The sequence below is a fragment of the Poecilia mexicana genome, unplaced genomic scaffold (genome assembly GCF_051168715.1).
Source record: "Poecilia mexicana isolate PSO_F unplaced genomic scaffold, ASM5116871v1 scaffold_8, whole genome shotgun sequence".
Taxonomy (NCBI): domain Eukaryota; kingdom Metazoa; phylum Chordata; class Actinopteri; order Cyprinodontiformes; family Poeciliidae; genus Poecilia; species Poecilia mexicana.
The window spans coordinates 932,146-945,932 of NW_028263377.1; positions in this window are offsets into that span (position 1 = coordinate 932,146).

Consider the following 13,787-nt stretch of genomic DNA (forward strand, 5'->3'; position numbering starts at 1 on the left):
CTTTTAGAGCAACTTTGCATTAAAAGTGTCATTATTTACTGAATGACACTTCATGACAACTGCCTGTATATATGTCCTAGTGCTGATACTTCCTCACAACCACCCATCCAAGTGGATAAGCAATTGCACATTGCACTTTTAAATAAAGTCTGTATATATTACAGTGTTAATATCTCTGGAAAATCTGTTGTTACTTTTGCACATGTATAGAATTTTACTGCACATGTATAGATTTTATCTTTTAACTGCTGCCTGTGAGAGGATGCTAAACTGCATTTCACTGGTTTAACACTGTCCTCGAACATTGTTTTATCTCAACGACAATAAAAGCTATTCTATTCTGTTCACCTTTCTCCCTTACATTCAGTTTGTTGTTGTTGCCCATTATATTTGAAACAAACCCAAAGCAGTATCTCATTTGTTTAGGCTCTATAAGCCTGCATTGACAGTCACCAGACAGGAAGTGAAAGAGAGAAGGGGAAAAGATATGCAGCAAAAGTCTGGAATCAATCCCAGGATGACTGGATTGCTTCTATATATAAGTCACGCGTTACCTACGCAGCAGATGAGCATCATGTCAAATGCTATAGACCTCTGTTTCTGAAAGTAACTCTGTTGGTCTCACTGTGATACTCAGACTACAATTCTGAGTCCCATATTACTGGACAGGACACATAAAAAACCCCATTATTGGCTCTATATCGGAGTTCCAAGATGATACCAAGTTCTCTCTCCAGAATATCACTAATGGCAGCTGAAGAGCCCCTTGTGGTATTCGAAGGATTGTCTGAAAACCATGGATATGGGAAGTTGTGAGATTTTAACTTCAAAAGACAATATTTATAAGACAGACTAAAGATTCCCTCACAGAACAACCTTTAAAATGATTACAAAATGCCATATGTATCAAACCCTTACAACTTTTTTCCACAAACATTAGATTTTTCTTAGTGCTTTACTTCTGCAGCTTATAACAGAAAATGACTTTATAAAAGGAGTTTACACATTTTTATTTCATTCTAATTTGTCCAAAAGCCCACACAGGTTAGAGAACTAGTGTAACACATTCTATATTATCTTTATTTAAATTCTCTATAAGATGATACAGTGCTATAAAATCCAACTATTTCTGAGATAGACTAAGGCCCCTCAAGATTCATGAAGAAATGTCAATGTGCTGTAGCTCAAATTTAACATGATTGGATATCTTAAATTTAATTATTTAAAAACCTTATTAACAGCAGTGTTAAAAAGCCTTTTGTCGTTTATCCTTTCATTTTATTAGCATCTGTGATTTAAAAATGTTTTGTAACTACTAAAAAAGAGTGGCCTACCTTTTGCTGGTGAATTCTTGTTGTGAGACATTCCAAAACAGCTGTTAGGTTTCAATAATCCTTTACAGAATCGCAAATGTCCAAAGTTTGTTTTACTATGAGAAAACCCAGAATACATGAACAGACTGTGTCCATTTAAGACGCCCTGCTTATCTTCGTTGTTTCTTCTGTGCTGGTAAGATCATCTGCAAGCTGCACCAATAAGACAGGCTTGGGTGGGACCTGCTGCAGAAGTAGCCTGTTGGCATTCACTTGGCTTCACAAAGACACTGATTGTCCACCTTGACAGAAGCAGCTACCCAGGACTAGTGCATAAGCTTGCACTCCCTGTGGGAACCTGAATTATTTCTGCAAGGCTTAGGGACTTCATTTGAGGCCCGGACCGAGGAATGCTCAGCTCTCTGGTTTCAGACAACAGAGAAGGCTCTGTCAGCTCAGAAGAAACCCTCCATGCAGGCATGTGGGGAGAGACCTTTCTCTCACTGTAAAAATCCTAAAGAACAGATATTAATGTCAATCAGACATTTCACCTGTTTTCACCAAAACATCACCTTAAATAAGAAGGTGGAAAAAAGTGACATGGACAGAAATGCATATTACTTGTTTCTACTGGCTGGAGTTTCTGATTGTGGGTTGTTGCAGCTAAATAAATAAAATTAAATTAACTTTCTAGAAACTACATAAAAAAATCATTTTAAAATTGTACTTAGAGTTTAATATGCCAAACATGTAAAAGAATTGCAAAAAAGAAACTGATCTAATCTTAAATTTTACAATTCAAACAGCTACACAAATTAGATCACTCAATTAAAGCTGCTGTAAACGAAACGTTTTTCAGACTTGATTCTGCACAGCTTAGATTTTTAGTGAGTTTAGAATATAAATAGCTTCTATTGTCCAGAGTGGGGAAATTTAGATGTGCTAGCAGCACACAGACAAATAGACACATTCTCACAAAAGTAAAATATAAAAATAAAAAAGACAAGATAAAATTTAAAACATAAGAAAATTATACTGTACAGTTCTCAACAAAGGTAATCTCACTCAGATCAGATATGAAGAGTACATATGAAACGAACAAAACTGATTTCTGGTCAGCTATGCATGTGTTTGGGCATTATGAGCAGAGAAATTCAATGCTTATTCGGTGCCCCTTTAGACCGCCGTAGTTTGGAATCTGACTCTCGTCCTCTGGTTCGCTTGTCTCTCTCTCCTGCCCCTTCTCTCTGCAACTTTTCTGTTGGATTGTTGTCATAAAGGCACATAGTGCCGAAAAGCTTATTTTAAAGAAAAAGACTACCGTAGTAATGTGCAACAATGCGGTATGATGTCGGGCTTTTCCTCCATCCAACTGATCAGCGCCATTTTGCTGTTGAAGCTTCTAACCTGGCAGCTTTACGCTCTTATAAAAATACTATTAGACACCATCTTGAAACTAAGTTAAAGCTTCAATCTGAGGATCTTTACCGCAGTCTGCATGTTGGTTCATCCAGCAAAAAGAGCCACTGGTGAGCCAGCGGAGCGTCCAGCTGCGCATCGGGGTGGAGGAGCAGCAGGAGGCAGAGCTGAATTTAACAGTAACTAAACAGGATCAATTTATAGTAAGTTTGGGTTGTGATGCACAAACCAAAAGCACAGTTGTGTCACTGGTCAGTGTGATAATTTGACTATATGCAGCTGTCCAGCATATCAGTCCTAGCCAGTGTTCAAGGGGAAAAAGCCACACCTGACTTTGTGCATGTCACGATGTGGTGGAGTTGGTGGTGAGGATAATGCAAGGAAGCCCAGGTTGACATTATAAAAGTAGATTTAATGATAAAAATTAGGCACAAACTCCAAAACTCAAGGTGGCACAAAGAAATTCAGCACAAGCTTCAGACAAGAGACGACTGGCATTTGACGAGGACCCGAGACAAAGAACACAGGTGGGTTTAAATAGACAGGAAGTAATCAAGGAACTAGACACAGCTGGGATCAATCCAGGGGGAAGACATGACAGCACAGGGACTCACAGGGACACAGATCTAAATAAACACAAAATAACCTAGAAATAAATAAACTCAACCCTCACAGTGCAACTTTTCAGACTTTAATCCGCTGCTGACGAAGAAGTCTGTGATGATGTTCTGTTTCTTGTACGTTTATTCCTGCATAATAGACTTAAAAGGCTTTTTTGCCAATATTTGCTGTGAATATAATACAGCCTGTAAGTTGCTGTGGAGTTCGCTTAAGTTTCTATGACATCACTGCGAGGAGTCGACTTCTACTCGACTTTTATCATTTTATAGTTCACCTTAAAATATATCAAGTCCATCAACCCCTAATATGTATATACATAATGACGCCCCCTTAACATTTTCGCCAGCCCCCTCATGTATCCATGACAAGAGCCGGCCCCGGAGAGAGTTGTTGCGGCATGGGAAAATTATTTCCGCGATCAGGAAAATGCCGTCGGGTTGCAAGTCACCGCAGTTAAAGCACGTTGTTTCACGCAGAAGACAGGTTCTTATTATTCTGAATAAAACGAATGAAAACCTTAACTTAGTTCTTAATGTACGAGTGGACAAGTTCGATTACTCTATGTACACTTCGGCACTTTGGTGTGTTTTGGTTGCGGGGAAGTTGGTCACTTGGTTCAAGCATGTCCTGGGAAAAATCTTAATCTTGATAATTCGGCGCAAACTTCAGATAAGGAAAGCGAAAAATTGCTGAATCAAGCTGAGGCTGGGTCATTGACATATAAGGATTTCCACCAAGCTAAATTAAAAATATTAAAAATATTTATATCCATTGCAATTACTAGACCATTGGAAATGTTGTGCATACACAAATCATAACATTAAAATTGAACCTTTCCAGGGGCTTTTCATCAATATGATTTGTCTGTGGTCTTAAAAAATGTCATGTGGTGCGACCGTGATTTATCTAAAAATTAGGTATTCTCCATGATGTACTAAACATTTGTTTTATAGGTTTCCATTTATTTAAGGTGTTTAGAAACAAAGTTTTCAAATTTCTTTTTATTTTTCTGGCAATGATGACAGTCCCACCCCCCCCAAAAAAAACTGTCAAATTCCATTTGTAATTGATTTGACCACTATTTTTATTCACCATTTCATCAAAATGTGTTAAAAAATAAATAAGTACCAGTCACTCCCAAATGTAAGTGCATTAATGAAAATACAATAATTCAGTTTAAGTTTAACAATTTTAAACAGAACCATGTATGATAAGTAATGGTTTCAAAACGCTCCGATTAAGTTTTTTCCTGCCGATTCTGATCACAGATGAGGGCCCATCACTGCCGATCACCAATACTGATCACGTGGATTGACTGTAAATTTTTCGCTTTAGGTATAAATGAAACTATGTATCATTTATACCTATAAATGACACTATGTATCATTTATACCTAAATGATACATAGTGTCATTTAGGCATACAAGCATGCAATACAATACAAAACAATACTAAAACTGCACAAAAACCTATTCTGGAAATAATAATACAAAGTATTGCTTTTGCATTTGAGTCTTGAAATCAAAAATAAAAGCACAGAAACTCCTTTTCAAAACATAAATGTATCATTACAACAGTTGCACCAAATTATATTTTCATTTTCAGTCATTATCAACAGGCAAATTATTTTCCTCCTTAAAAAAAACAACCTAGCTTCAAACACAAGGCAAATATAACATTTATAATCAAAACAGAAAATAGTAGGTATATTTCAATATTAATAGTTTTTTGGTGGGTGCACCACATGACACTCGAATATGGCAACGACATACCTACTGCTAAAAGTGACACTTTTTCTGAAATTTAAGAAAAATAAACTTGTTTGCTGTCTCCAGGGATTCTTGGTAGACTGTTGGATGATTCAATCTCCAGTTTATGACTGGATTTCAAAATTTAAGTCCAAAAATGGGAATTTCTTGTTGGTTGCACCACATGATATTTTGTTAAATGACATTTTCGGACAAAGTTTGTTTAAATGTTATAATGGAATTATAACTAAAAATGCTTTGAAAATTTGTACAGGATGAAGAAAAGACTTTGAAAATCATGCCAAACAGGCAAGAAAATATATTTGAACTGATTTAATGTAATTTTAAAGTTATTTTTGAAACAGTAATTGAGTTTGGACAGTCGCACTGCATGACATTTTGACCCTTCAAAGACCACAAAAATGGCCAAAAAAGAACAGCTTTTGAAAGGTTAAAGAAGGTGTTTATGTGGGAAATATATTACATATTTATGGTGTCTTTTTATGAGTTTAAACCTTTTTTTTTAACTGTAAAAAGTAGAGCCGGACAAAATAATTCGGCGTCAGTGTCCATACCTGAAGCACTCGAAACTGCCAAACAGAGGCTCCAAGCCTTGGCCAGCCGCCTAAAGAGAGAGAGAATGAAGCCAGGAGGATTAACTGGCTCTTCTCCACCAGCTACGGCCCGCGGGCCTCCACATTTGGTCCGGCCCCCTGAACAATACGGGGTGGCCAAGTCCAGTCCTCGAGAGCCACCATCCTGCAAGTTTTAGAAGTATCCTTACTCCAACAGACCGGGATCAGCTCTACAAAGGCCTGATAACGAGCCATTCATTTGATTCAGGTGTGTTGAAGCAGGGATGCATCTGAAAGTTGCAGGATGGTGGCTCTCGAGGACTGGCCTTGGCCACCCCTCCATTTATTGTATTTTCCGGTTTATATGTGGATTTTCTTCAACCACCAGGGGGCTCTTTAGCAGGAAGTGTGTCCTGTAAACTGTGGGGCGCATTGCTGCCATCTGTTGGACTTTTAGGGAACTGCTTGACTTTTGTTATTTAATCAGTACGGTTGTTTGCTCGCGGTAGAGCAAATGAACACGTGTCTGTTATGAACGCCGCATTCCAGGTTGAATTCTTCGAAGCAATGCCTGTAAGTAGCAACTTATACTTCAAAACGAGCCTTTATGTTAACATATGAGAAATTAATATGTTAAAGTTACATTCCCTCAATGGAATATATACTAGTCAGTCCCAGTGACCGTTTCACTCATGATTTTTGCCCATATGCTTTCTGGGTAAAAATCAATCGAGAAACGCACCCCCTCCCCCCCAACAATTTCCGGCCCCCCACCAGAGAAGGGAAAAGTTATGTGGCCCTCACAGGAAAAAGTTTGGGGACCACTGAGCTAAAGTGTACTCTCAATGGCAGGGTACTAACAACAGAGCAGACCCACCAAGGTTGGAGACTGAACAATACTGGAAAGGCATATGGGAAAGGGAGGCGTCCCACAACAGCAATGCACAGTGGCTAACCTCTCTACGAGAGGACCACAGCAACCTCCCTGAACAAGCCCCGGTAACCATCACTGTGGCAGATGTCCAAGAAAGAGTCTCAGGTATGAAAAACTGGACAGCACCAGGACCTGACATGATCCATGCCTACTGGCTAAAGAAACTCACTGCCCTCCATGAGCGTCTGGCAGCCCAAATGAACCAGCTGCTACAAAATGGGACTCACCCTGATGGTTAACTGAAGGGCGCACAATCCTGATCCAGAAGGATCTATCAAAGGGTTCAGTCCCATCCAACTATCGGCCGATAACCTGTTATCTACAACCTGGAAGCTCATATCAGGCATCATAGCGGCTAAGATAAGCAGACACATTGATAAATACATGAGCACGGCACAGAAGGGCATAGGCATAAATAGCAGAGGAGCCAAACACCAACTCCTTGTAGACCACACAGTCGCCTGAAACTGCAAAACCCGACACACCAACCTGTGCACCGCTTGGATTGATTACAAGAAAACCTATGACTCAATGCCACATACCTGGATCATTGAATGCTTAGAGATGTACAACATCAATAGGACTCTAAGAGCCTTCACTGCAAACTTGATGGGGCTGTGGAAAACCACCCTTGAAACCAACTGCAAACCACTTGCACAAGTGTCCATCAACTGTGGCATATACCAAGGAGATGCTCTGTCCCCACTGCTGTTCTGCATAGGCCTGAACCCCCTCAGCCAAATCATCAACAAGACTGGCTACGGATCACCGACTCAAGAATGGGGCCACAATCAGTCACCTCCTCTCCATGGATGACATCAAGCATCAAGCGAGTGAGACATCGACTCACTGATCCACACCACCAGGATCTACAGCACTGACATTGGGATGTCATTCGGACTAGAGAACTGTGGTCGGATGATTACAAAGAGAGGGAAGGTCGTCCCCACAGAAGGGGTCTCACTCCCAGAAGGAACAATAGCAGACATAGAGCACAGCTACAAGTACCTGGGAATACCACAAGCAAATGGCAACCTCGATGAGGTCACAAGGAAAGGAGCCACAGCCAAATACCTCCAACGAATAAGGCAAGTCCTGAGAAGCCAGCTCAATGGCAAGAACAAGATCCGTGCGATAAACAGCTATGCCTTACCAGTAATCAGATACCCTGCAGGAATAATTAGCTGGCCAATGGAGGAGATAAAGACCACCGATGTTAAGACTCGGAAGCTACTCACCATGCATGGAGGGTTCCACCCCAAATCCAGCACCCTGAGACTGTACACAAGCCGTAAGGAAGGAGGCAGAGGACTAGTGAGTGTGAGAGCCACTGTCCAGGATGAAACATCCAAGATCCACAAATACATCAAGGACAAAGCCTCAACAGACAACGTGCTCAGCGAATGTCTCAGACAATGGGGAACAGAAGTTGAGGTGCTGGAGCAACCAGCATGGGAAGACAAGCCCCTACATGGGATTTACCACTGACAAATAACTGAAGTGGCTGATATCAGGAAATCCTACCAATGGCTGGAAAAAGCTGGACTCAAGGACAGCACAGAGGCCCTCATCCTGGCTGCCCAGGAACAGGCCCTAAACACCAGAGCAATAGAGGCTCAGATCTACCACACCAGACAAGACCCAAGGTGTAGGTTGTGCAAGGAGGCCCCTGAGACAGTCCAGCACATAACAGCAGGGTGCAAGATGCTGGCAGGGAAAGCGTACATGGAACGACATAACCAAGTGGCGGGCATAGTGTACAGGAACATCTGCGCAGAATATGGACTGGAAGCCCCGAGATCAAAGTGGGGAACACCCCCAAAGGTGGTGGAGAATGACCGAGTTAAGATCCTGTGGGACTTCCAGATCCAGACAGACAAAATGGTAATGGCGAACCAACCGGACATTGTGGTGGTGGATAAAGAACAGAGGAAAGCCGTTGTGGTGGATGTAGCAATACCAAGTGACCACAACATCAGGAAAAAGGAGCATGAGAAACTGGAGAAATACCAGGGCCTCAGAGAGGAACTGGAGAAGGCCTGGAAGGTGAAGACCACAGTGGTGCCTGTGGTCATCGGGGCCCTCGGGGCAGTCAGCCCCAAACTGGAGCAGTGGCTAAAACAGATCCCAGGAACAACATCAGACATCTCAGTCCAGAAAGGTGCAGTCCCCCCGGGACGCACCAAAAAGTTTGGGGACCACTGTGCTAGAGGATGGAGAGCAAATCCTGAAAAATCAAATGAACGATTCACAGGAAAAGCAGGAAGATAACAGTGTGAAAGGAGACTTTACTAAATCTCTTCAGAAAAAAAGGAAAATTTCTGAAAGTATTATTGGGTTTCAAACTGAAAATGATGAAAGAGATACAGAAATGGAATGTTCAGGAAAAGTTCTAGTCAGAAAGTAATATGGATGAAGAGGAAGGTGAAAATGAAGCTTGGACTGAAGATAGTTTGGCCAGTTCATCTTGCAAATCCATTATTCAAAGTCAACAAAGTAGAGGATTTTTTTCCTGACAACAAACTTTTTCTTGTGCATGTGAGATCTCAGTTGAACAATATTAGAAAAGGAGGATATAATGACAAAAAGGTTTACCAGTTAAAAAAAATTGATCGGAAAACCTAAGCAAGAATTCAACTACGATAATTAATTTGAAGTTTGATAAATGTCTGCATTTTCTTTTAGTGTTTTTTCTTCCATCTTTGGTAATGAGCCACTTCAGAGTTTCTATGTTAAATCTGAATGGAGCCAGGGATGTGAAGAAGAGAATCATTGTGTTTGTATTAATGAATTCAAAACATATAAATGTGTTGATGGTACAAGAAACACACAGCAATGGTGTAAATGAGATAGATTGGATGAGAGAATGGGGAGGAGAAATTATTTTGAGTTATTTAAACCAGGCCAGTGAGGGAGTTGCAATTCTGTTTTCAAAAAATGTTCTACCGATGTCTTACCAGTTTGAGGAAGTGATCAAGGATAGTGAAAGCAAAATGCAAAATGTGTTTTAATATTGTTTTTGTAAATATATATGCTCCAAATCCAAGATGAGAGAGGGTTCTTTTTTTTTACATAAACTTGAAGATGTTTTATGTAAGTGTGACACAGATTATTTTCTTTTCATTTTAACTGTACAGAAAATGATCAGTTGGATAGGAATCATTTTAAACCTCATCCAGCTTCAATGACTTTCTTAAAACATTTGATTGATTTGTTTTCTTTATTTGATGTGTGGAGAGAAATGCACACTCAGAAAATACAATATACATGAGCTAAAAACACAGATGATTATTTTTCTGCAGCTAGGTTACATAGAATATATAGTTTTAGACATAATTTTGGAATTTTTCAAAGCTGTAACATTCATCCTGTAAGTTTTTCGGATCATGCTTTGGTTTCTTGTAGTGCTTTTATTGCCAATATCAAACATAAGTCTGCTTATTGGCATTTTACAACTGCTTTGTTATTGGATACTAATTTTAAGGAGGCATTTATTTCATTCTGGAGGGTGCATAAAACTAGAATGGAGGATTTTACATCTTTAGGGCAGTGGTGGGATCGTGGGAAAATTGAAATTAAAGAATTATGTCAACAGTACACTGTTAATGTTTCATCTGATTTAACCAAGTCTATTAGAGATCTGGAGATTGAAATAGTGGAGTTGCAGGTTTCTGCACAATCCACAGGAGATCGAGGTTGTTTTGAGAAAAAAACCCTGCTTTGGTTGAGTTGTTGGGCTCAAGAACACAGGGAGCGCTGGTTTGATGCAGATTTCAGAAAGTTGCTTTAATGGACACTCCGACAAAGTTTTTCTTTTTGTTGGAAAAAAAGCAAGGACAGTGTAAGTTAATGCATGGTTTGAAATCTACTGCAGATGTTCTTTTGACTGTAGACGGTGACATCAGGCGGAGAGCAGCAGATTTCTATGCAGATCTGTACAATTCTGAATACGAGAATGAGGACCCTTTCAATGACTTCTGCAGTGATCTTCCAAGAGTTTCTGTGGATTTCTCCAAGGTGTTGGGGGAGCCTATGACTCTGGAAGAAATTAATGCCGCACTGCTAAGCATGGAAGGAGGGAAAGCACCTGGCATTGATGGACTTCCCTGTGAATTTTACAGGGCTTTCTGGTCTAACCTCTGTGTTGACCTCTTGGAGGTTTTTGAGGAGAGTTTTGTTTAAGGATTTCTACCTCAGAGCTGCAGGAGAGCAGTTCTCACTCTGCTACCAAAGAAAGGTGATCTCCAAGAGGTTAAAAACTGCCGACCTGTTTCTCTGTTGTGTATGGACAATAAACTGTTGTCAAAGGTGCTGGCAAACCAGGGCCGTGCAGAAACCACTAAAGGGGCAGGTGTTCAACAACAAAAAAAGGGCACATCTAACCGCATATAGGACAGAATATTAACAAAGCCTATCAGCTTTCAGAGTTTAATAAACATTGATAAATTACAAAATTGTGAAATATACAATCAAAGCTAATGAACATCTCTATATAGAGCATACAACTATGCATATGTAAGATATTTTATTAGTAATTTCTTTCTGCAGGTCTATTTTGTTATAGGAACGTATTGCAATATTCAAACCCGCAATTTAGCAAGATATGTAAATCAGAGCTGGACCAGACATATTTTGTCTTTACAGAATTACATTATTAAAAATATAAACAAGGGCACAATGCAACCTTTTAGTGTACTGTAATCTATAAACAGAGCTGCCTGTTTGCTGCAGTGGAGATGAAGATGGTCCATTCAGGAAAGCAGAGCTGCATCAAACTTTAACGTGGAACTGCAGAAAAAAGAAAAAAACAAAAGCAAAAATTGAATTGTTAATGCATGTCACCATGAGAAAAGCCTACTGAGTTTTGCTTATTTTTATTTTTTTTATTTAACTCACACATTTTTGACTCATGAAGTTAACTTTCTTTTTTGCAAAACAAACTTATTTGCGCTTGTCATTAATCTTTTCTTGATATTCTAAGTTTTTGTTTGTGACTCAAAGTTTTGCTTGTGATTCTCACATGATATCATGGGCAGGGCCTAAAATCACAACAAAAGATTTCTGATGTGTGCAAATAAAAGTTTGTGTTTGGTAAAAATGAGTTATTTAGTTAAAAAAAAGTCTTTTAAACAACTTAAAAAAAAAAAAAAAAGAAATCATTACAATTCCAAAAGTTTTGATTACAATTTTATTTTACTTAACTGAGGTTAGTGGTTTTTTTTATTTTATTATTTTTTCATTGAATAATTGGGGAAAAAATTTAACTTCATACTCTGCGAACTAGACCCTAAACTTAAAGTCTGGGTTGAGTTTTTTCCCCTTCATTAATGACACTTTTATTACATACATTATATCTATCATGGTAATTCAGGGTGAGTTATTTTTAATTCTAAATAAATATCCTTGTTGGACTTTTATTTAAGTGCTATTCTCTTTCAAGCCATGTTTACCTAAAGCTAGAATAAATGCAATGTACATTATGCAGCAAAGGAAATTAGAAGATCGGACATATATTCATTATGGAGATGATAAGTTTTGGACGGGCGATGTGCCTCGTAAACAGGGAAGAAGCTTTTTAGTTATCTAGCTTTTCTAGCAAAGTCGCTAGCTAGCAGCTAGCTAACAGCACAACAACAACAGCCTAATGTCTGTATGATAAAAATACCGAATCGATAGATAAGAACAGTTTTTCCTCACCTGGCTGTCTCCTCCCGCTCAGTAGTTCTTCAGAGAAAGGCAGACGCAGAGGCCTGTCAGTGTCTGTTGTATTTCATTACCTCTCTGCTTAAACCGCTGAAGCAGAAACGATACAACGTTCAACGTTTTCCGTCATCTGACAAGTCGCAAGTCCACTCCACTTTATTCAGCAAAAACTTTTTTTTTTTAATTCACCAAAAACTGATCTGTAATCTGTAATGTTCGCTACGTTGAGCTTCAGTTAGCCGCTTTATCTCACTGTGTGAGAGGCAACTGCGTCATGCGTCACAGGCAAAAGGTCAAAGGTAACAAGGTGACCGGCTTATTATGTTGTACAAAAAAGAAACAAAAAAGCAAATAATGTTAGTACATGTTTTTATGTGTCAGAAGAGGGCTTAGGAAATAATAATAATACCAAAAAAAAAAATTTGGGGGCAAGGAGCAAAAGGGGCAGGTGCTCAAGCACCCCCAGCTCCCCTCTCTGCACGTGCCTGTGGCAAACAGATGGAAAAAAGTGATGGATCAGGTTGTTCATCAAACACAAACTTACTGTGTTCTTGGCAGGTCGATGTTTGATAATGTTTCCCTTAATGGAGATATTTTGGATGTCTCCAGATCATTAGGATATAAGTCTGGTTTGATTTCTTTGGACCAGGAAAAGGTTTTTGACAATGTAGAGCACGGTTACCTATGGAAGGTATTGGGAAAAAAATGTTCTCGACTCTAAATTTATTGCCAAGATTATGGTTCTATATGAAAACATTGAGAGTGTACTGAAAATTAATGGCTGTTTGTGTACAAGAGGTGTTCAACAAGGTTGTTCTTTGTCTGGAATGTTATATGCTCTTTCTATTGAACCACTGTTAAAGAAAATTAGGTCACACACTGAGGGACTGGTTTTTACCAGGTTGTAATATCTTTTACTTTATCAGCTTATGCTGATGATGTCATTGTTACTGTTAAAAATCAGGAGGAAGTGAATAATTTAAGCAGAATTGTTTACTTATTTCGTAAATTATCAGCTGCTCGTGTTAACTGGACTAAGAGTCAGGTTGTGGCAATAGGAAACTGGTTTATTGGGCTTCCTCAACTTCCAGCAGTGACATGCGGTGAGGTTTATAGCTGGTGAGGCACTGACTTAATCATAATCAGATTTACAAATGCAGACCCCTTGCATGTTATTGTTTACATAAGGAAATCTGACGCATGTGGACAACGCTGTAGGGCAAAAAGACTATGTCATGCATAGCCGCGCTGCCACGGTAGAATAATTCTGTTAACTCAAAGAAACTTGGACATGTAGATATTATTAATGTTGTGCTGTGCTCCACAGCAAAGAGAAAAACCGTTAAGGTACAACTCAAAATCACTTCTTTCTCGTTCTCTGTATCCGCGCAGCTACGCTCAGACTAGTTGCCATAGCAACTGACAACGCCACAAAAAAAAAAATAAAATAAAAAACATTCAAATATTTCCCACA